The 22,992-nt window shown below is 40.6% G+C and overlaps 1 protein-coding gene across 5 annotated transcripts in view; it reads left to right on the top strand.

Annotated features, from left to right (window-relative positions):
* The window catches only part of Ccdc85a (coiled-coil domain containing 85A), a 184,081-nt gene that overhangs the window by 7,540 nt on the left and 153,549 nt on the right, over positions 1-22,992 (top strand). The gene's annotated exons all lie outside the window — the stretch shown is intronic.

Here is a 22,992-nt window from a genome sequence, read left to right as displayed (position 1 = left end):
CCTGGTTGAAATGCATTCTGTGTTCGATAGAAATACATTCACTGACTCTGTCCTTGAACACTTTCCTAACTGTTTGATATTTCCTACCAGGGATTGCTTGCGGCTTGGCTTCCAGATGATTTTGAAATCCAGTGAATAGTTATATATAGGAAGAAATGAATATTTAAAAACAACAAAGAAATTTCATGTCCCTAAACGGTCTCTAGGGGTTTTGCTAAACATGTACCTTTGTTTTAATTTTTTTAAAAAAATTTTTCCCATTGGGTTGGAAGTGGTGGCATCTATCTGTGACCTTTATTTGCATTTAACATACAGCAAATGATTCCTTCCCTACTCAGGACCGATCACCCCTCTTCCCCAAAGTCTCAGCCATATGCTGAACAAGATGTACTTGAGCTGCAGGAGACATCTTTCTGGGTCATTTAAATGTGCCTGTTTAAAATGTGTACTGTCTAGAGGCTCAAAAGCAGAACACCCACTGTATTTGCTGAGACGACATTATACTGGAGCTTTCAAACCTTTGGAAGAGGCTTAATTTTCTGCATCTTGGTTCTGAAATCACTTTGAACTTGAAAAAGAAATCATTTCTTAAAGAAAATAAAAAAGCCCGGTTCCTCCCACAGTTCTTTTGTGTTATCTACGGTTGGGTTGGAGTGAGCATGATTGGTTTTTATCAACTGTCCGTTTTCTACTTAAGATATCTGAGATTTATCATTTTATTTGAAAACGGCTCTAGAGTCTGTGAGCAGCCAGCAGGGGTGGAGGCGGCAGCCGGTGTTAGCCATGACCCAAAAGGGTAAATTTTCAATATTGTACCTTGGGGATTTGCCTGTTAGATTCCATTTCATCCTTATCCTTCTCTCGGGGGCCGGAAGCTTGCCTTCCAGTGTGTGCTGTGCTCTTCTGAGTGAAAAGGGAGAGTGGGTCAAACTGCAGATTGCTTCCTTGTTCACATTGAGAGGAGACTGGGAGAGGCCGGACCCCACCGTGCTGCCAGGATGGACGCTGGCCATTTGGCTCCACAGTTCTCTGTAAGAGTGAGGGTCATTTAGAAAGGCAGTTTGGTTGCTGCTGTCATGAGTTGGGTTACTGGTCATGATACTTTCTTCAGGGGCCACAATGGGTGAATGGGAAGGTCAACAAAGGCTTTTCCATTCCTCGATGACTTTTTAATGAGCTGAGAAGTAACTGTGCACTATTTTAAGGAAACTTTTCTTAACACTGAGGGACAAGTGATTGGCTTACAAAATGGTTCTTTAAATAAAGAACTACAGTTTGCTTTTGTTATGCTTAAGACATTACTATTTTCACTTGCAAATAATATTGTACATATTTATTGGGTAAAATGTGGTGGGTTGATCCTGTATATACAACGTGGCATGGTTAAATCCATCTCATTAGCATGTCCATTACCCAGCTTGCCAATCATGATTATGTTGGGAAGCATGGAGTTTGCCTTTTTAGTTATTTTGAGATACATAATACCTTGTTAGTTCCTGTAGTCATCCTGCTATGCTTACTCCTTTGTCTCTTCTGACTCTGTGGCAGAATGTTTGTATGGCAGGTACAAGGTTCTGAGTTTGGCCCTCAGTTCTGAAAAAAGAAATCAGTTGATCAAATATGTGTGTCTATTCTTGGAGTTTCCTATCTTGTTCCATTGGTCATTGTGTCATATAAAAGTTTTTATTCTGCTATGTGGTTTTCTATTATAATCTCTTTATAATATATTTTAAAATTTGTTCTCTTTGTTTAATATTGTTTCAGGTATTCGGGGTCATTTATATATTTATTTTAATTTAAGAATTTTTGACTGTTTCTTTGAAAAATGATGTTGGGATTTTGGTAACGATTGCGTTGACTCTTTCAATAACTCGTAGTGGTTTTACAGTATTAATTCTGCCAATTCCTGATGATAGAATGACCTCTGGTTCACCCCTTTGCATCCTAAGTTGTGTGTATGTGTGAGGTATACGTTTGTGATGTATGCATGTATGTGCTCATATATGGAATTTGGAGGAAGGACATGAAGAGTATCTCTCTCCTTATTTCCCTGAGAAGGGTCTCTTCTTGAACCTGGAGCCAGGCTGGTGACCATCTGTTTCTGTCGTCCACCTTTTGCCCCCTAGAGCTGGGCTGGCTATGCTTGGCTATTTCCGTGGTGGCTGAGAATTAAAACTAAGATCCTTAAGCCTGCACTGCAAGTGCTAACCATCTTACCAGACCCTCTGTTTTTAAATCCATATAGATCTTTTCACTATTTGTTATTGTTTTTTCTAGTGTAAATGGAATTTCCCCTTCCCCTTAATTTCTTTGTTGAATAGCTGCTAGTAGTTAATAGAAATGTTACTTTTTTGGGGACGCTGGGTTTAAACCCTTTAAGGCCACCTAATATGATTACTGAGTTTTGAGAAACTCAGATTTTATATAGAAACTTAGATTTTATATAGAAATCCATGTTATCAGCAGATACAGGAAGCCTCACTTCTTCTTTTCCAATTAGGATGTCTCTATTTTATGTCTTGGCAAGACATTTGATCCTGTGATAAATAGAGTGGGCATCTTAGAGGAAAACGTTTACGCTTCCGCTGCTGAGGATGGTGTGAGCCAGCGGGTTGTACTGTTGGCCTTTGCTGTGCTGAGGTGTATTTCTTCTCTAATCCATTGACTTCCTTTTTTTGTGTGAAAAGTTGTTGATTTTTGTCAAATGCTGATAAAGATGATATCCTGAATGACTCATCATACCCGGCTTCAGGGAAACTTACAGGGCCAAACAAATGATTTTAAAAATATAGCAGTATAATAATTTAAGTACAAATCTATTGCAGTGAGTACACTATTGAAGAATTCCATATCCTGTTTAATTCTTGTGTCTAAGTATTTTCATTCTTAAGTAATGGCTCTTCTGCTAAGAGTTGATATCCTCACCACAGTGGGATTCAAACACATTTGCATTGCATTTTTATTTCAGTAATTAATTGGAAAATAGAGTGGCACAATGAGATATTTCCAGGTCATCAACCTGTAAACTTGGGCATTGGTAGCTTGTATTTATTTTGCCATTACAAATTAATTTTTGATATGGATGGTAAAACATACTTTCCTCTACTTTTAAATCCACACACAATTTGTTGCAGTCATTGGTGTATGAACAGATAAGAACCAGCCAGGAAGTTAATCCTGAATTGCAGATTGACTGAGTCATTTCCAGAGCCACTCTGTTTGGGGTTGGCGTGAAATATGAGTGCTGTGGATTAATCTCTCGCATATTTTTGCATGAATAAAAAGTGGGTGAAAGCAAGTGGTTTGAACTGTGGCAGCTGACAGGTAAACTGTGTGCCTGCGGGACATTGTCCTCTGCAAGGAGGATGGTCCCACTTTCTGCATTCCCATAGCCACACCCATGTGCACGGATGAGCTCTCCCTAGTAGCATCTCAGCTGACTGTGTCTCCAGCATCTTAAACCCTCTCATGCTTTCAGTTACAAACTTTGGAGTCTTTGAACTTCACCTACTGGTTTTTTAGTAGATGATACAGTTGATATAATCCCCACGTAGAATGCTCAGATATATTTTCTCTCTTGAAACGTTCTTAGAATCATTTCTTATAGCTGTTTGCAAAAAGCAAAATCAGCACACAAAGGCACCTATCTTCAAAACTAACCCAAATCTCTGCATGTGGATGTACTTCCTTGTAAGTTCCTTTTTTGTCTTAATTTACAGAGGGCTGAGAGTTCCATTTTTGAAACTGAAGTAGATTCAACATTTACTGTACTTCAATATGAAGGCATTTGTTAATTTGTTAAAGTTGCTTTTTGTACTTGATATTTGAAATTAAAGAAACTATGAATAGCTACTTCTACCTAGAAACATTTACAAACTGGACCCCAAGCATCGAGAAGATATTTTATTACCTGATTTTGTTGAAATCTGACCTGTTTCTTAGGAGGTTCAGGTGTCTCCTTTCACAACTCCAGCTTGAAGATGAAGCTGGATGAGCTTTGCTTTTCAACAGGACTGTAGCTCAGGTCATGGATACCTTGGGTGACTCGGACTTTTTTTAAGCAACATCTCTTATCATGATTTGGTAAACTTATATGTACTGATAGGAAACCAATTCGAAAAGCAGAACCATACTTGAATATGCAAAGCATTTTGCGTTAATTGTAAAAGCCCTTTGATTGAATGACATAAAAATCACACACATCTAAGAGGCAAGCAATTGGAAACTTAGATGGTTTAGCTCAGTTTAAGATGCATTGAAAAGTAGGATTTATTGTACCATGCTTTATGTGCAAAGCATGTTGCATTAATCATGAACTATGTTTGATTGAATGACAAAAACTATTCCAAATAGTATGCTTTTTGTTTATGAAAATCCCAGAGTGCCTGAGAGGCCATTGGAAAACTGGAAAGGTACAAGCTGGTGCTGCCAAACTAGTCCTCCTCTCCACTGGAGTTGATTCCACAAAGTGTGTATGTTCTTTTAATCTAGGTGACCAGTCTTTTCAGTAGAAAGATTGTTCATATTTGCTATGTGTATGTATTTATGTACATTTAGATAACTCAAATATTGTATCTGAACAATGCCAAACACTCAACTGTAGTCAAGCAAATATTGAAATGCCACATTGGCATTTTTGGCACCCAGCCACATGCGTTGTTGCTGTGAATTCAATCAAGGATCTCTTTCCATTGATGAGGAATCTATTAGTTTACACTCAATTTAAATCACTTCCATATTTCTATATTCTGGCAATTGCAACTTTTAGAAGTTATAATAGAAATAACAGGATCATTGGATTAGAATTTAGAGCAAAGCTTGGGAAATACAAGTCTTTAAGCTGTTAAGGGTCATCAGATAAAAGCCTTTAAAAAGTGACCCAGGGGTATAGATGCATGGGTGGATGCTCATCACCATATGAACAAGTAAATACTGTGGAACATAGCTTATACAGAGCTGCCTACTCAGTAACATTCTGGAAGCATTGCTGTAGGAATCTTAGTTAAGCTTCACTGGTCAGAAACAAAAATATGAACCCAAGTTTTTCTGAAGTTATGAGAAAGTGAACAGCCAGAGCATTTGTCTTGTGTAGCACCACAGGGCCAGTGTGTGCTTGATGGGGACACATTTTCCCGACTGAAGTTTCTGACAATAGGTTTTCCCATTTCTCACTCTGCATTCCTGTCCCTGGCTGGGGCGTGGGACTATGCCATCATGCTCTCAGTGGTATTGGCTTCCATCTTAGGCAGGCCTAAGTCGTATGTCATTTCTGATCATCTACTGTAGTTTGGGAAAGCGGATAGCCACACTATTTATAACTGTGTCTAAGAAAAAAAATGATGTTGAGTTGAATTTCTGTGAGGAAAGTGATATCTCTGTGTGCTTTCCCTTGAGTTTCCTCTCTCTTTGGTGTGTATTTATGTGTGTGAGAGCATTCATGTGGAAGCAGTCATTGACCTCTGGTGTATTCTACCTCATCCACCATATTGTTGGAGATGTGGTCTTTCTTGAACCAAGAGAAACCTGGTTTAACTAATTCTACTTATTAGTTAAACTGGTGGTCAGCAAGCTCTGGAGATTTGCCAGTCTTTGCCCGCTAGGATTACAAATGTATATGATCCGAACACAGGCCCTTATGTTTGCCAACTCAACCATCTCCCATGCACCCATTTTTCCTTTTTATTCTTTATTTCCCAGGTCTAGACTATACTTCGGGTAATTGAATGTTTTTGTAATATAAGAACTCAAATAGTTCTATTTCCGATACTTTGACATAAGCATGGCTTGCACTTTATGATATTTTAACACATCATGTGTATAATCAGCATTGTATACATTTGTAAAATTAATTTTGAACTTGAATCCCATATGTGTTAAGAATAGTTTCATGTTCTGAAATGAGCTGATTTTAAGAAATTGGCAGTAGTAGACCATGAAAAGGTTGAAAACAGACTCATGAAATCTCGGCACTAATTTATGGTGGTCTCTAATCCCTGAGGTTAAAGTTCCTGTACTGCCTGATGAAAAAACTGCATTCTCAGGAGCACCATGCAAGGCTTTCCAGGAGGAAGAAGCTGTTCTTTCTTCAGCAGAGTTCCCTGGGTGGCAGAGAGGCAGGAGGGTGGTGGAGGGTGCAGCAGGCTGCTTTTTTATCCCAAGTCAGTCAAGGCTGCCTCTCCTCTTTAAGATAAAAGGTGATAATTGGGCTGTGTAACATGGCTGTTTACTTCCAGTGTTCACACCAATACTCCCAGTCCTGTGCATTAAGGAGCCATTGCTGCTAAGACTAGCAGGGAGGAGACTTCAGGAACAGAACCATCAGAACTTCAGTACTTTACATCTCCTTGATTTTCTCTGAGACAGAAAATGATGGATTTTGTAGTTATGCAAAGACTATACTCAAACAATTTTTATGGTTTCTCTGACTTTCTTCCTTCCTCTCTTTCTCCTTTCCTTCTATGTGGTATGCTTGGTCTATAGAATGCTTTAACTGACATCTTTAAAAATATGTGTTTTCCTTTATAAAATTGAAATAAATCATGTTCCCCTTCCTTTTCTTACCTTTAGCCTGTCCCATGTACCTACCTCTTGCCCTCTATCAAATTCATTCCCTCTGTTTCTTTAATTGTTACGTGTGTATACATGCACCTAAATATATAAATACAAACTGCTAAGTTTGGATAATGTTACTTGTTTGTATATAATTTCAGGTTTGACCACTAGGTATTGGATAACCAATTTTGGGGCTCTTTCCTGGGAAAGACTCTTTCTCCTGCTTTCAGAATTCCTTAATTGTCCTATAGTTCTTTACCTAGGATCGAGGTCCTGTGACAGTTCCTCTTTCACCCGAATGCATCTATTGTTATCATTGTTCAGGTCTTGTTACGACAGTTGATGAGACTTCATAGGTGTAGCATCTCTGGCATTGCTAGGAGACTAAATCTTGCAGCAAGCTTCCTGTTCTTCTGACTCCCATGTTTTCTACCCCTTTCTTCCTCTATGATCCCTAAGCCTTAGGTATGGGAGTGGTGTTATAGATATATCAGTTGGGGCTGTGCACCACTCACTAAGTGTTTTGATCAATTGTGATTTGCTGTAATGGTCTCTGTCTATTGCAAGAACATTTTTAAATTTTATTTAATTTTATTTTTTTTGCCGAGGAGTAAAAGCTATACTTGTATATATAAGGATAAATAGTCAAACATTCAGGTGTAGGTAAAGAATTATGCTGGCTTAGCCAGATCCATGACTTCACTAGCCCTGAGTAGTTGGCTAGGTTTCCAGTACCTGACATGGTTTCCCTGTTGCTGACTGGACTTTAAGTCCAGTTACAGTGTTGTTGGTTAGTGACAAAGTGTGCTTGCTACTATTGCACTCTTAGAGATATTATGTTATACTGGTCATTGATTTAGTTCATCGAATTATAACTGGGTAGGACTGTTGGTTGCTTTGCTCTTCTAGAAGCTTATCTGGTGCCTTCAGTTCTCAGGGAAGAAGCTTTCAGGTCAGATCCAGTCCAGTCCTCCAGAGCTGTGTCCCAAGTGCATGTCTTTTGTCAATAGGGATTGGCCCTCAATTTCTGGAAGGCAACCAAGGGCAATACCAATAGCTTATAATGTTTTAAGTGTCACTAGGATGTCTCTGACCAACAACTCAAAATGGGAGCTTCTCATGCTCGGTCTTGGGATTTTTGTTAGATAGCATATGGTTCTTTGTGCACCATTGTTAGCCCAGATAGGATAACTTTGTTTAAACTATATATGTACATGTATACATAGACTTATATATGGTATATATAATTTTAGGTAGATTGGGCTGGCTAGTATTATGTCAACTTGACACAAGCTAGATTCACTAGAGAGGAGGGAGACTTGATTTAGAAAGTACCTCAATAATGTGGCTATAGGTAGACCTCTAAGATATTTTCTTAATTAGTGATTGATATGGGAGGGCCCAAGCCATTGTAGCTGGGGCCACCCTGAGCAGGTGACTCTGCATTCCACAAGAAAGCAAGCTGAGCAAACCATAAGCAGCCAGCCAATAAGTATCAGCCTTTGCATCAGCTCTTGCCTCCAGGTTCATGAGCTGTTTGAGTTCCTGTTCTAACTTCCTTTGATGATGAACAGATATGAAAGCAAAAGCCAAATAAACACTTTCCCCCCTCCCAACTTGCTTTTTCGTCATGGTGGTGAATCCAGTAGTAGAAATCCTAACTAAGACATAGATTGAAGATACTATGATTCCTTCGAACTTTTTCAAACATCCCTGCTGTTAGTTTTCTTCTTCCCTCCTCCTGTAGTTATCACCTTCTACCCCCCATAACTAAAGATTCCCCATGGTTTCCCTTATTTCCTCTTTCAGATCACTTATACCCTGCTATGACCCTTCTCCTCATATGGTCCCATTTTATTTTCCTGGTTTCTGAAGTTACTCCAGGTTATACTTTCACATTTGAGGATGTAGAGCTAGGAACAGCAGATAAGAAAACATGATGTTTGTCTTTTTGCATCAAAGTATGTCACTCAATATGATCTTTTCTAATTCTGTCCATTTAACTTTAAATTCATGATTTAATTTTTTTCTACATCTGAATAGTATTCCATAGTATATATGTATCACATTTCATTATCCATATGTCAATAGAAGGACAATTAAGTTGTTTCTGCTTCCTAGGTATTGTGAATATAGGCCTGCCTTTAGCCTTATCTTATTGAGGCAATTTCTCAATTGAGGTTCTGTCCTCTCCAATGACTCTAGCTTGTGTAAAATTAGCATAAAATTAATCAGCACAATGGACCCCTTGTTAACTTGACACATCACTTTCTAGCCAGAACCTTTCCTTTCTTATTCATCCCCAATATATCTCTTTCATTGTTTTGTCTAGTTTGGCCAATGGTCTGTCAGTCTTGTTTATTTTCTCAGGGAATCAGCTCTTAGATTTGTCTTCTGTCAGTTTTTAGTTTAATTACATCATGATTTAGAAGATACATGAAGTTATTTCAGATTCTCTGAAACTTTAAGATTTGTTTTATTTAAGAAGATGCCTATTTTTTAGTCTGTTTTAGAGAACATTTCAGATTCTGCTGTGTATTTAGATAGAATAAATATTGTGTAGATAACTGTTACATTCATTCGATGTATTGTCAGTAAATTCTCGGTTATCTCTGCTTAGGGTTTTATTTTTTAATGGGTTATATTGAAATGAAATAACCTACTGTTACTGGATTTATGTCAATATATGTCTGTAATTCCAGTAAGTGATATGAAATTGAGTGCACTCAAGTTTGGTGCACATATGTTTAGGATAATACGTCTTCTTGGCTGATTGTTTCTTTGATTAGCTTGAAGTGTCCTTCTTGATATCTTCTGGTTAGTTTTAGTTTGAAACCTGCTATGTCAGATACAACATAAAAGCCTGTTGTTTTCTGGGCCTGCTTGACTGGAGCTCTTTTGCCCATGCCTTCACTGTAAGGAAGTGCTCAAGATTTTGTGACACAACTTTTCCTGGAGAGGTATAAGACACACATCTACTCACCGCAGACTGAGAACTCACGACAGACCTAAGGACAGGGAACCAACGACAGACCATTGCATGGATAACAAAGTCCAACTTGGTGAACCAATGAAGTCTATTGGGAGTTTTTTACAGAAATATTGGTGAAGGACTGCTTACAAGAGCAGAAATGACTCAAAGACAGATGTATCATCAAGGTCCACCCCAGCATGGGTGACAGCATCTGGGAACCTGGAGCACACTATACAACTCGTAGGCAGCTCAACAGGCTGGAGGTGTTCTTTTCAAGTGACTCTGGTCTAAACCTCATCTAGGCAGCTCTGCTAATTTCTGCTTCTTCTAGACACCTGGTTTGGTCTCATAGTCCTTTTACGTTGACTTGGTTTGTCTGAGAGAGATTCTCAGCTTTGATTGTTTCCTCTGGCAGGGAGGGGGAATTTGTGCATCCAGTCAGTTTTAAGGATTTCCTGAAGCCATTTGGAGTTGTTTACCTTACTGTTTTCCTATAGCATAGAATGTTTTATTTTGGAGGAAGCTGTTACACAACAACCATCTAAAGCTAAGAAGTTTTCCTTGTGTATCAAAAGATATATGGATTTTGTTTATTGATCCATTCAGTTTGTTGTGTCTTTTGATTGGAGAATTGAGGCTATAAATATTAAAAATTATTATTGAAAGATGTGTGTCTTCATTACTGTTCTATTGCTGAGAGAAGACACCATGATCTAAACAACTTTTAAGAAAGCATTTAACTGGAGATTTGCTTAACTTTCAGAGGGTTAATCCATGATTATCACAGCAAGGGATGGGGCAGCAGGCAAGCAGGCAAGGTGTTGGAGCAGTAGTTTAGAGATCACATCTGATGGGCAAGTTCAAGCTAAGGTGGGGGAGGAGGAGAAAAATGGAGAGAGAGAGGCATACAGAGAGACTTGCAGGCAGAGAGAGACACACACATGAGAGAGATAGAGGCAAAAAGATGAGAGAGAGAGAAAGGCAGACAGAGAGATATAGAGCATACACAGAGAGAGACAGAGAAACATACTGGACCTAGCATGGGCTTTAGGAACCTCAAAACCTAACCCTAGTAACACAAATTTTCCAACAAGATCATTTCTCCTAATCCTTATCCAATAGTTCTACCAACTGGGAACCAAGCATTCAAGCAAATGAGACTTTGGGGGAGCCATTCTTATTCAGATAACCACATGTTTGTCCCATTTTATTTTGTCAACTTGACATAAGCTAGAATTGTATGGTAAGAGGAACTTCAACTGAGAACATGCCTTTATCAGATTGTCTGTTTTCAAGTCTGTGGGGGTACTTTTCTTTATTAATGATTGATGTGGAAGGGCTCAGCCTGTTGTGGGTGATATTATCCCTGAGATGGTGGTCCTGGTTTGTATATAGGAAAGCAGGCCCGTCAAGTTATGAGGAACAAGTCAGTAATCAGCATACTCAGATAGGTTGTGTTCTTAGCTACCTAAATGTTTAGGATAGTAACTCGCAGTCTAGGAGCCATGGAGCATATCATGTAGCCTATGTGTTTAGCAGGTGTTCTAGGTTTGCTTAAGAACATGCAGATATTTGCTTAATGACAAAATCACTTTTTTGTGTTTTGGAAAGTATCTCTGCTGAGTGCAGTGGCACATGCCTATAGTCTCAGTGACTCATGAGGCTTAGGCAGGGGGATCATTTGAATCTAGGAGTTCTTGGCTATAGTGTGCTATGGTGATAGAATGTCCTCACTAAGTTCAGCATCATGATAGTGGCCTTCCATGAGTGGGGGACCACCAGGTTGCCCAAGTGGTGGGGAACTGGCCCAGGTTGGAAAATACTCCTTCCCCCAGTGTATGTGTGCAGATGCACAAACATATGTAGTTACTTGTTTTATTATAAATTCGGTTGTGGCTAGATATTTATTTCAGTGTTATAAATAGAAATTAGGACAGTGTAGTTAAGTTCAGTTGGGAAAATCATAATCATAAGACCTAGTTATAGAACTCTCTGCACTAGAGATATCAAAGTATTCAAGCCTTCAGTCTTTTGAAGAAGAAAATGGGATGAATGAGTTGCTCCAGACTGGTTTCAAGTTGGTAGAGAACTAGAGAACTGGTTACTCCTAGGGCACAGAGTAGTTTTATGAAGAGGGCACAATTTGTTTTGGCTTTCAAGGCCACTTGATGTAGGGTTGCTTAAAAGAAATAGAACAATTTTAGTCCCATTTCTGTTGAAAAATTTGGAAACTGAAAGACATAGAATGAGACTGTGAAACAGGTAGTAGACCCTAGCTTAGCAAGTGCTCTAAAGGAGACCAGGACCTAGAGAAGATTATGTGAGTTCAGTTTATTTTCCAGGATTCTCTGGTCACTTTCTTTCTTCTTCTTCTTCCTTTCTTTCTTCCTTTCTTTCATTCTTTCTTTCTTTCTTTCTTTCTTTGTTTTTCTTTTCCTCTCTTTCTGTCTGTCTGCCTTTCTTTCTTTCTTTCTTTCTTTCTTTCTTTCTTTCTTTCTTTCTTTCTTTCTTTCTTTCTTCCTTTTTTTTGAGACAGGATTTCTCTGTAGCTTTGGAGCCTGGAACTAGCTTTGTAGACCAGGCTGGGCTCAAACTCACAGAGATCTGCCTACCTCTGCCTCCCTACTGAGTGCTGGGATTAAAGGCATGCACCACTACTGCCTGACTCTCTGGTCAATTTTTTAAGGTTTATTTATTTATTATGTATACACTGTTCTGCTTGAATATATCCTTGCAGGCCAGAAGAGGGCACCAGATCTTATTACATATGGTTGTGAGCCACCATGTGGTTGCTGGGAATTGAACTCAGGACCTTTGGAAGAGCAGCTAGTGTTCTTAACCTCTGAGCCATCTTTCCAGCCCCCCAAATTCATTTTTATGCGGCAGATTTTCTCATTCTTAGCCTGGAGTCCAGCAACTTTGCTGCTCAAATGGACTCTGCTTGCCCCAAAGCTGCATTCTTTTCTGAGATGCATTTTTGGCAAGATGGACTGACCTTCATCCAGTCCTTACACACCCAACTATACTAACTGCCAACATGCTCTGTGTCTGGAGAAGTATCGACTTCTGGTCAGCAAGCAGTAGAAGCGAATGGGACCAGGAGCGGAGTGAGGGGACCAGCCAGATGGCAACACCAACTGTTCTCAAGAAGCTGTGCTTTTAATAACTCAGCTTACTGCAAACAAAACTGATCAAACCAGTTATTCTGATTATGATATTACAGGCAGAAGTAAAACGTACACTAGCATTCCACTTTTGAAAACAGCAGACAGAAGCAGTCCAGAGACATCAGTTTGTGAGGGGACCCCTACAAAAGTTTGGCAAGAACTGTTTGTTGGGTTATGCCTACTGCTCATGGGCTTAGGTTGATTGGAAGGACAGGCAAATTTATCATTACTGAAGACACCCAGAACTTCTCTTCTTGTGAGGCTCTGGGTTGAACTAACAGTGTATAGTTTCCACTTGAGGATTTTAATGCTGAAAGCAAAGTTATAATTTCAATGAATTTGAGGGCTTGGAATAAATCTAACCAGGCAGTTTATCACCAATAGCCTCCCTAGCATAGAGACTTTCACGAGATTCATCAGAAGCCCTGGGCTTCTCCAAGTCTGTCAGGGGCAGATTTGAACTTTTTCATTCTACAGTGTTTCCTCAGCACTTATACGGATATCAGTTATTTAGCCCTTTCTATCCTAACACTCTGTACAATGTAAGTTTCATGTTTAATATCTTTGATTTCTTGTTGTAGTCTCAAAGAAGAGTGGGCATACTCTAGGAATTATTGGTCTAGAACACAAATACATCTGTGAAAACATTTACCTAGAATATATGCAGTTGTGTATATAGTTGACACTGACTTAGTAAAAGGCAAAAGATTTATACTATTTAAAGAGAAACCAGAGCATATAATACTGACACAGAAAAGATCCTAGATGGCCTTACTATGCTGTTGACAATGAACAACTCACTATTTTTACTTATACGAGTGTCTCTGGATTGTCACCCATGTGGTAAAGTAACACGTAGACACCCATCTTTAATAGGCATATCTAAGATGTATTAATATAGATGTAAAGCAATGGAAAACAATTCAATAAACCCTCTTCATCTCGCCCTTCATCTAAATTCCTTAAAAATGGTGAAATGTCAAGCAGAGGTTAAAAAGTGTGACATGCTGACTTACTCAGGGTGGGCTGGTATCATTTGTGCTCTGCTGCAGTTTAGACACAGAGTTGGCTCTGCCCCCTTCTCTCTGTGTAATCTTTCCCACAGTGTGACACACTAGGAAAAATCATCTGTTTTTTACCATGCAAAAAGCTGGGAGGAGAAGCCTTACATCAGCAGTCTCAGAATTTAGGCTTCACACATAAAATTTGGGGATAAGCATGGAAATGGCAGCTTTTGCATCATTGAATATCATCAATAAAATAATAATCCAATGGCACCATTTCTTCAAAGAAGAACCTTGAACATTCAAAAAATAAAAACACATGCAATCAGTAAACAACACCCTGTTGTTCCCAGAGAAATAGCTGGTGACATTTTACTGATATGTACCTTAAATTTTTGTTTGTTTGTTTGTTTGGATTAAAATGTAATTCTAAGTTCTGATTCATCAATGCTATCTAAGGTGCATTTATAGTATAGAATATGCTTTGGAAATTTATTTCCATCCCAGTTGTAAAAATGTCGTTTTGTGTCTATAGACCTAGGCAGAGTTGAGGTGAGAAAGTTAAGAGACACAGCCCATGCAATTCCTATGGCTTTCTTTCGTTTCCTCTCACTGGTGCAGGAAGGATGAAGACTTGTAGCCCAGGAGTTTATCAGTTTGAACTGAGCCTCCTTTCTAATCTGTTGGCCCAGCTGACTTTCAAAAGTTATAACGCTGAGCTTAGTCTCCACGTGGAGAATGAGGACAGTTTCTAAAAAGAATTATGTGCAAGTGAAGACATTTCACCATGCATGGCATGACCTAAATCCATGTTCTTCATGTTCTGTCTGTACTTTTGTGCATAGTAGGAAACTGTGAGGGCTCCAGCAGTTCATTTAGTATGGTGAATGGACCCTTTTCTAGCAGGAGCGCCACAGCAATGGGCCTGAACACTACAGGTGAACACAGAACTGAGACTGTAGGGTGGGGATGTGGGGCTTGAGCAGGTCTAAAGTCTGCTAATGCTGTTCCATCTGCCTGGGCAGGTCTCAGATGGCATGCATTTGTGTGCTGGCCGTTGTGAAGTGTGCATTCGGTGGAGACTCTTATCTTTCTCCTTCCTTCATGTTACCTAGCGTGCTAGTAAGCTGGAAGATGAGAGTGGGAATATCACTTTCTGTTCTAGCATAGACTGGGTTATCTCAACATTCTGCTGTGTCTGCTCAATCAGATGGCAGAATATATGACTTATGAACTCATGTGCAGGGGTGAGTATGCCACTGGCAAGGTGGTGGTGAGGCCATGACCCCTGGCTTTCTTTGGACGTTGTCATGTTCTCCATTAGCAGAAGTTATTGTCTGTTTTGGGCACAGTAACAGAATTCCTATAAATGGGTATTTTGTAAAGTAAAGAGGTACATTGTGGGTACTTTGTTAAGTACAGAGATGCATTTGACTCATGACTTTGCAAGTCTAAGAATGTCGTTCTGGTGAGTGATTGACTTCTGGAGAAGGCCATGTTCTGCTCCAACCCATGGCAGGAAGAAGGGGAGCACAAGTGAGCAAGGAAAGATGCCAGACTCACCTGCTGTGTGGGTAACTAATCCACTCATACAAGAAATAATCTGATCTCAGGACAAATCAGTCCCTATTAAAGACCCTGCAAGTGCTCAGCCCCATCACTTCACGCTGAGAAAGAAGCCTCAGCATGAGCTTTGAATTGGTTGAACCTATTCACTCTGGACCACCAGATTTTGATTGTCCTTTCCAGGAATCTTTGGCTAAAGATACGAGTTATCCCTCCCCCCTTTTAGCACTTGAGTGAGGATATTTTACAACTAGAACTTAAGTTTGTTTGGAATGAAGCCTTCAGTGAAACTGGGAGGGTCATAGTGACTGCAGGGAAGGGTGTACTGCATAGCCGTTTCACTATAAATTATTGCCTTGACTAATCAGGCAGCTACGCTTTCTAAGTAATGTCAGGGATAATGGAGATTTATTACAACAAATTAAAGGTTAATCAGAGTGTGTCCTGAGATAAACAACGAAGTAAAACAAACAGAAATGACAATAAAGGAAAGGCAAGCTGTAGTGGTGTGTAGGTGGCCGAGGGAAGACAGAGTCTGTTCAGTTTCTCTTGTATCCATTTCTGCACTGTTCTATATACAGAGGAGAAAATGAAAATACACATACACTCATTTATTCCACAAATATCTATTTTTGTGTTCCACATGGGTGCAGTAGAGTGATTGACACTGCCAGGTAGCGCAGAATAATGAGAGGTCAGAAGTTTGGGATCTGACACAACCACAGGATAAGGGGAGTAGTGAAGAGGGTTATATAACTAAAAGCCCAAGGGACAGGGTGTGTGGGTGGAGCTATGGCATTTCATGGTTTGAGACATGGCTCACAGACTACATGTCATACTGGGGTTGGCTGCTCAACAGAGGACTGCTGTGTGGTTGGTACCTGAACGGTGTTTGGGTTTGGGTGACAGGCATGCGTGAGCTGTCTGAGAGGCTGCGGAGGTGAAAATAGTGGCGTTTAAGGATCAGCGAGGAGATGAGCAGAGCAGTGCTCAGCTGTTGTGGATTGTGAGAGGTAGTTTTAGGCAATGAGGCCAGGTTACACAGGCATTAGATGTCAACCCTGGATGTTTTCTAACAGCCATGAGCATGAGAAGTCAAGGGAAATGTTCTCATATTTCCTGTTTCCTTGACCAGATACTTGCAGAAGGCAATGCAAGGGAGAGCTTGATCGTGGCTTATGGTTTGAGGAGATATGGTTATCATGGCCGCCAAGGCATAGAGGCAAGCAGCTCTATGAAGGACACAGGGCGTGGTGGGGTTGGCAGCTGCTTGTTCATACCTCCTCAGTTGAACAGGAAGTAGAGAGTGTACCATCCATACTACTATGTGTACTACAGTACTATGCCTGTAGTGCAGAGTCTGTACTACAGGACCATTCATGAGCTAGACAAGGGCCTGGAGATCTAAACACACAAAGACACACAGACAGAGACATGGGTCATCCTTGAAACAAGAATGCTCCCAGAGCTGCTTATATATGATCTTTAACTGATAGCCAGGCCCCAGCCAAACCCACCAGAAACCACTCCCCTGCCATCAGGAACTCCTGGGGTGTCTCATGCTCAGAGCAGCTGCAAACATACACACACACACACACACACACACACACACACACAGACAGACAGACACACACACACAAACACACACACACACACACACAAAGTTGTTTTGCTCAGAGCAGCTGCAAGCATAATGGGTTGTTTACAGGAAATTCAGGTTCTGGGTCCATAGCCCCCAACAAGAGAGAAGGACACAATCAGGTTTGGAGCATAAACATGAAGACCTGCCCCCAGTGACTATCCTCTCTAGTATTCCCCTCCTAAAAGTTACACAACTTTGTAAAACATTTCCACCTGCTGGGGTCCAAGTGTGCAAACCGTTGAGTTGCCAGAACAGTTCCTCATTCTTTAGACTCTGTGATTAAACTTAGTTAACCAGAGAAGGTAGTGGTCTTAGCACAACAAAATTCTTATTGAAGCTTTATAACTCAGTTTAATTCTAATAGGTTATGCTTTTTAGTTCTTTTCCTAATGGCTCCTGAACTAAAAGGTTTTACATCAGTACTTGAGGGCTTTGTTTTCCCCGATTTAAGCCATTTAATCCCCTTCAGATTTTCATTTTATTTTCCAAGCCAATGTCACAATGAATTCCAGCTTTGCTCCAGCTAGAGAGTTTACAGCCAGAGTCAGCAGTGAAGAGAATCCATCCTCCAACCTGAGTCAGAGATGATAAGAAAGATGCTAGAAGGTGTGGGGAAAATATGGCCTAGTTATCCAGAAGGCAGACACACACTGATTGGTCAGTGAAAATCAATTACCTAATTCTTTACAACCACAAAGACAGAAACATAAGCTGGGAACATGGTCAACTCTGTTTCCTCAGTGTGTGTCACTTCAACACTTTATCATTTTATGTTTTCCCATTGTGGTGTTTTCACCTCAGTTTATTCTGTTGAGTTCTCTATCAAGCCTTGCATAATTTTCATACCTCGCTTCACCGAGGATGTGGAATTTCTTGGGGCTGGTGGACGTACGTGGAGGGGGAAGGGCCACAGTCACTTACCTAGCTCATCACAGATGGCTTTCAACCAAAGCATCCCTATATTAAACTGTAACATGAGGGCCTGCTTGTTGGGGTTTCTGTCCTGCCTGGTTCCCACAGTTGTTATGTCCCAAAGAAAATCACACAGAGATCTACATTAGATATAGATTGATTGTCCCATTAGCTCAGGCTTCTTATTAATTCTTGTAATTTATATTAGCCCACCATTCTAGTATATGTTAGCCACATGGCTTGTACCTTTTTCAGCAGGGCAGGTCACACCTTCCTTCTTCTGTGTCTAGGCAGGACTGGGGAGAAATGGGCTTCCTCCTTCCCAGAATTCTCATGTTCTCATTGATCCACCTCCACTTTCTGTCTGGTTGTCCCACCTATACTTCCTGCCTGGCTACTGGCCAATCAGCATTTATTTAAAACATAATTGACAGAATACAGAATTGTCCTGCACCATTAAACTGGTTGATTGTTTATACCTCTGCTTAATGTCTTCCATGAAAAAAAAATGTGACTTTTTAAAGTCAGAAAACCATTTATCTAACTTCATGAAACCAAAACAGACAATAATTTTGGACACTCAGGTAGGGATTCTAGGAGGGAAAATAGATGCTCCTGAACAATACTATTTCTTTTCTTTTTTGTGCAACTTTGGAAAACTGGGCCTTCAGTTTTTCCTGTTTTTTATCCATTATCAGATCCTAGGGGTTATTTATTTTTTTATTTATTTGACATTGTGCTGGGTAGTGTCAAGTCAGCTTAACACAAGTTAGAGTCACCTGAGAGGAAAAAAAAACCTCAGTTGAGAAAACGCCTCTAGAACAGTGCTTCTCAGCCTTCCTAACACTGCCACCATTTAATATAGTTCATGGTGTGGTGACCCCCAACCATACAATTATTTTCATAGCTACTTTATAACTGTAGTTTTGCTACTGTTGTGAATTGTAACATAAATATCTGTCTTTTCTGATGGTCTTAGGTGGTGAAGGGGTTATTTGACTCCCCAAGGGGGTCATGACCCACAAGTTGAAAACCACTGAGATCAGGCTGCAGGCAAACATTCAGGCATATTATTAATTAGCAATCATGTGGGAGGGCCTAGCCCATTTTGGGTGAGACCACCCTGGGCTGGTGGTCCTGACTTCTATAAGAAAGTAGACTGAGTAAGCCATGGGGAGCAAGCCAGTGAGCAGCACCCTCCACAGCCTCTGCTTCAGCTCTGGCCTCCAGGTTCCTACCCTTTTTGAGCTCCTTCCCTGACTTTCTTCAGTGATGGACTAAGATATGGAAGTGTACGTCAAAGAAATGCTTTCTCCCCAAACTTGCTCTGGGACATGGTGTTTCATCACAGCAGTAGCTGCTTAACTAAGACAGATGCCCTCTGGAGTTGGAGAGGAGGCAGTGTAAATCCTCCAAAGAAAGCAAGATTTCTGGTGTCTGCCTAGAGCTACTGAGATGATGATTCTTAGGAGGTAATGAACTTTTCCTAAGAAATATAACTCAGCATTTCTAGTTGAACCAGGAACCCTTGCTCCTTTCCTGTGCTAACTGTTTCTTCCTTAGTTGCTGTGTACGCAAAATGTTTTAATGGTTTGATTAGATCATTCTGATCTTTCTATAACATCAGTGAGTCACCATTACAAAACTTTTGAGTTCCAGTTTTAGTTCCTTACTCTGCCTTTAATTCGGGAGCCTTACAAGAGCACGGACTCTTTTACAAGCAGTTTCTTTTTTATAGTATTCAGAATGCTAAATTTTATCAGCTTACAAGTAACCAAGCTAAATGACTGCTTACAGCTAACTCTATCTATAAATGAAACCTGAGAGTAGTCTCCCTCTGCTGCCCCTGATGCACATGCACTAATGCATGCATAAGCCCGATGCTGGCAATACTGCAAGCTCACTTCCGTGGCAGCCGTCTCTGGAAAGAGAAGTATACATTACAAGAAGCACAGGAGTCATCCTTCCACACAACCCCAGCTGCCAGAATGATATGTTAATGACCGCCAGGAAGAGTTGTCAGGAATTTACTAGGCACCACATGGTATTTACTGTCCTGGGTGGGGGGGGGGGTCGAGACATCTCCTGAGGCTAGCTTCACTCAAAGGGTCTTTCAACTTTCATAGTGAATGGATAGACTTGAAAATGGTAATAGTGATAGTGTCCCTCATTCCCAGTTGCCTCTCTCACCCCTCATAACCTCATCCAGGGCATGTGGTAGATGAAAGGGAGGTGAGGACAAAGGAACACTAGTAGGAGAATTTCCGTTCTTTGTTTCAGAATGCTTCCTTTTTATTTATATTTTTTTATTAAAAATTTCCACCTCCTCCCCGCCTCCCATTTTCCTCCCCCTTCCTCCACTCCCCTCTCCCTCCCTATCTAGTCTGAAGAGCAGTAAGGCTTCCCTGCCCTGTGGGAAGTCCAAGGTCCTCCCCTCTCCATCCAGGTCTAGAAAGGTGAGCATCCAAACAGGCTAGCCTCCCCACCCCCCCACCCCCCAAAGCCAGTACTGGACTGGGACTGATAAAACCGGACTCCCTGGACATGGCGGACAAGGAGGGCTGCTGAGAAGCCAAGGGCAATGGTACTGGGTTTTGATCCTATTGCAGAATGCTTACTTTTATCTAATACTGGATTGTGTACTTCATAGTCTTCGCTGTTCTATTATAAATCCCAAAGAACCCTGAATTTCCCCAGTACTCCTTAGTAACCTCAAAACCTGTCCACTTATAAATTAGACGAGATGAGGCAAAAATTGTTCAACTTTCTCAAGGCTCCCTTGTGCCAACAGATGATGAGTACAATGTAGCAGGAACTAGAAAGTTAAAAAGGAACTGTGGGTCTGGTGGCAATATTTGGCCATTCTGAGCCTTCATACCCTAAAGGACCAAGGGACAAGGAGGTCTGAGGATAGTGGCAAATGCAAGCTGGTTGCCTGAACTACAATTGGATTTTGATATTTCAGCTTCTGGTTAGGTGGTTGTGGCATTTTCGCGGAAAGTAAATAGAATGCTCATTTGTTCAACCCACTTAAAATAAACATTCTTATTAAATCTCATGCGATTTTTTTCCTGTGCTCCCTAGGAAGAAAATTAAGTAAACAGACAAAGAAATAAAACCCCAGTCACTTACAAGAAGATTAATTTAAGCCTGGATGATATTTGGGAAAAATTACAAAGATGCACATCTGTTTTCTTTCTTTTTCTCTCTCATAATTAACTGTATAATACTCTTTATTGAGTAGTTTAGATGGAAATGGCCCCTTCAGTTGTTTAGTATACTCACGCTAAACAAAGATTTTATTGTGTATTGGACCACGATGAACTAGCTGTATGGTAGGCCTCCACTTGTTATAGAAAGTTTGGAGAACTTGATGTTGCTGCTTTTGAGATCTAACAATGACATAGTCCAGGACAACCAGTTCTGATGAGTTAGAAAATTTTGTCTTTATGAAGGTGTCAAAAAGGGAAAGCTAGATCAGTCCTCATTTGACAATGGCTATTTATTTATTTCTTAAATTGAGCTACTCTTATGTGTTACTCTGAGTTGCTATTTTATGGTCATGGTTCCTGGCTACCTGTGCTTATATTTACCTATGACCGTACTGGTTCCTAGCCTTGGTTGATAGTACCATGACGTTCAGTAACTAGATTGTGAACCATAAAAAACCCAGGGGACATTTGGATGTAAAGTGTATCTTGGAGTATTGGGGAGATTGCAGGCCTCAGTTGAGGCAACACTCACCTGCTGTGTAAGGAAAGGCAGCACCAGATGCTGTAAAGCAGTCATGATGACACCCCGCTGGGCTAGCTCTGTCCTCTTTGGAAAGGGCTCCCAGTTTGCTTCTTCTCCCCCCATGTGTCAGTTTATAGTCTAGAGGACTTCGGTTTTGGGGTTGGAATTCTGTAGCTGTGGGGTGGAGAAGTGGTATTGGGGAGATTCCAGAATCTCCATGTGCTCCAGTTCTGATCTGAATGTTCACTTTGGGAGAAAGTGTAGCAGGTGTGGAAAGCCTCTTTGTGAAACTGAGTTAGCATGACTGGAGGCTGGAGAGAGATGCTATGCAGCAGGTCCTTTGGGCATGTCCTATGTTTTCACTTGCACGAATGTGCTCTTCTCCCCACTTTCCATTCCTTTCCACTGGGTGTGCGCATGTCTCCCTGTCTCACCTCCTCCTGGGAGGCACATGTCCTTTAATTGCTTGATTATTATCTTTAAAATGTTTTAAAGTTATTGCCACTATTGTAGACAACGAAGTCATATTTGGCCTTTCTAGCAATTCCTGGACACTTTAGAATTAAGAAAGCAGAGTTTTCATAAAGTTAAAATATGTGAAATTAGCATTGCAATAGTTTTTATTTCCACCAAAGTTCCTCCTTCAGTGTGAGAGGTAACATCCAGTGTCTCACTCTTGATGGTCTAACTTTTCAGACCATTTACAGACATGGGCAATCTGTCCTCTCAAGCACTCCTTTTAATTGCCCTCATCTCTGCTGTTATTTCCTTGGCTCAGATCTACACTGCTTTTTCCTGGGGGCAAGGGTAGTGGGCCCCTTCCTCACCTTTACTTTCCCAGCCTCTCTAAGACCTTCACATTTCAGAGTCCTCTGTTTCAGAGTGACTGTACTAGAATCTGTCAGATAACCCGATTCTCTGACAATAGGACAACGGTAGAGCTTCATTACCCCGACATAAAGCCCAGTCTCTCTTATTGTATGTTGTACAGAAAATCTCTTGCACAGCTCTTCCATCACAGATTTAGGTTGCTTCATCCTTCTTATACAGTGGTTCTCAATCTGTGGGTCGAAACCCCTTTGGCAACGGTTGAGTGACTCTTTTTCAGGGATCGTCTAAGACCATCAGAAAACACAGCTATTTACATTGCAATTCGTAACAGCAGCAAAACTACAGTTAGGAAGTAGCGACAAAAATAATTTGTGGTTGAGAGTCAATACAACATGAGGAACTGAATTAAAGGGTAGCAGCCTTTGGAAGGTTGAGAACTGCTGCTCTAAGGCATCACATTTCGAGCTGCTCTAGTTGTAGTTGGCTGCTTGCTGCTAGGTATTTGCTAGGTTAATGTCTTAGTTAGGGTTCTATCTCTGTGGTAGATGCCATGACCACAGCAACTCCTACAAAGGGAAACATTTAACTGGGTTTACTTTCAGTTCAAAG

The sequence above is a fragment of the Arvicola amphibius genome, chromosome 1, assembly GCF_903992535.2.
Source record: "Arvicola amphibius chromosome 1, mArvAmp1.2, whole genome shotgun sequence".
Lineage (NCBI taxonomy): Eukaryota > Metazoa > Chordata > Mammalia > Rodentia > Cricetidae > Arvicola > Arvicola amphibius.
This window is presented reverse-complemented; position numbering and strand designations above follow the sequence as displayed.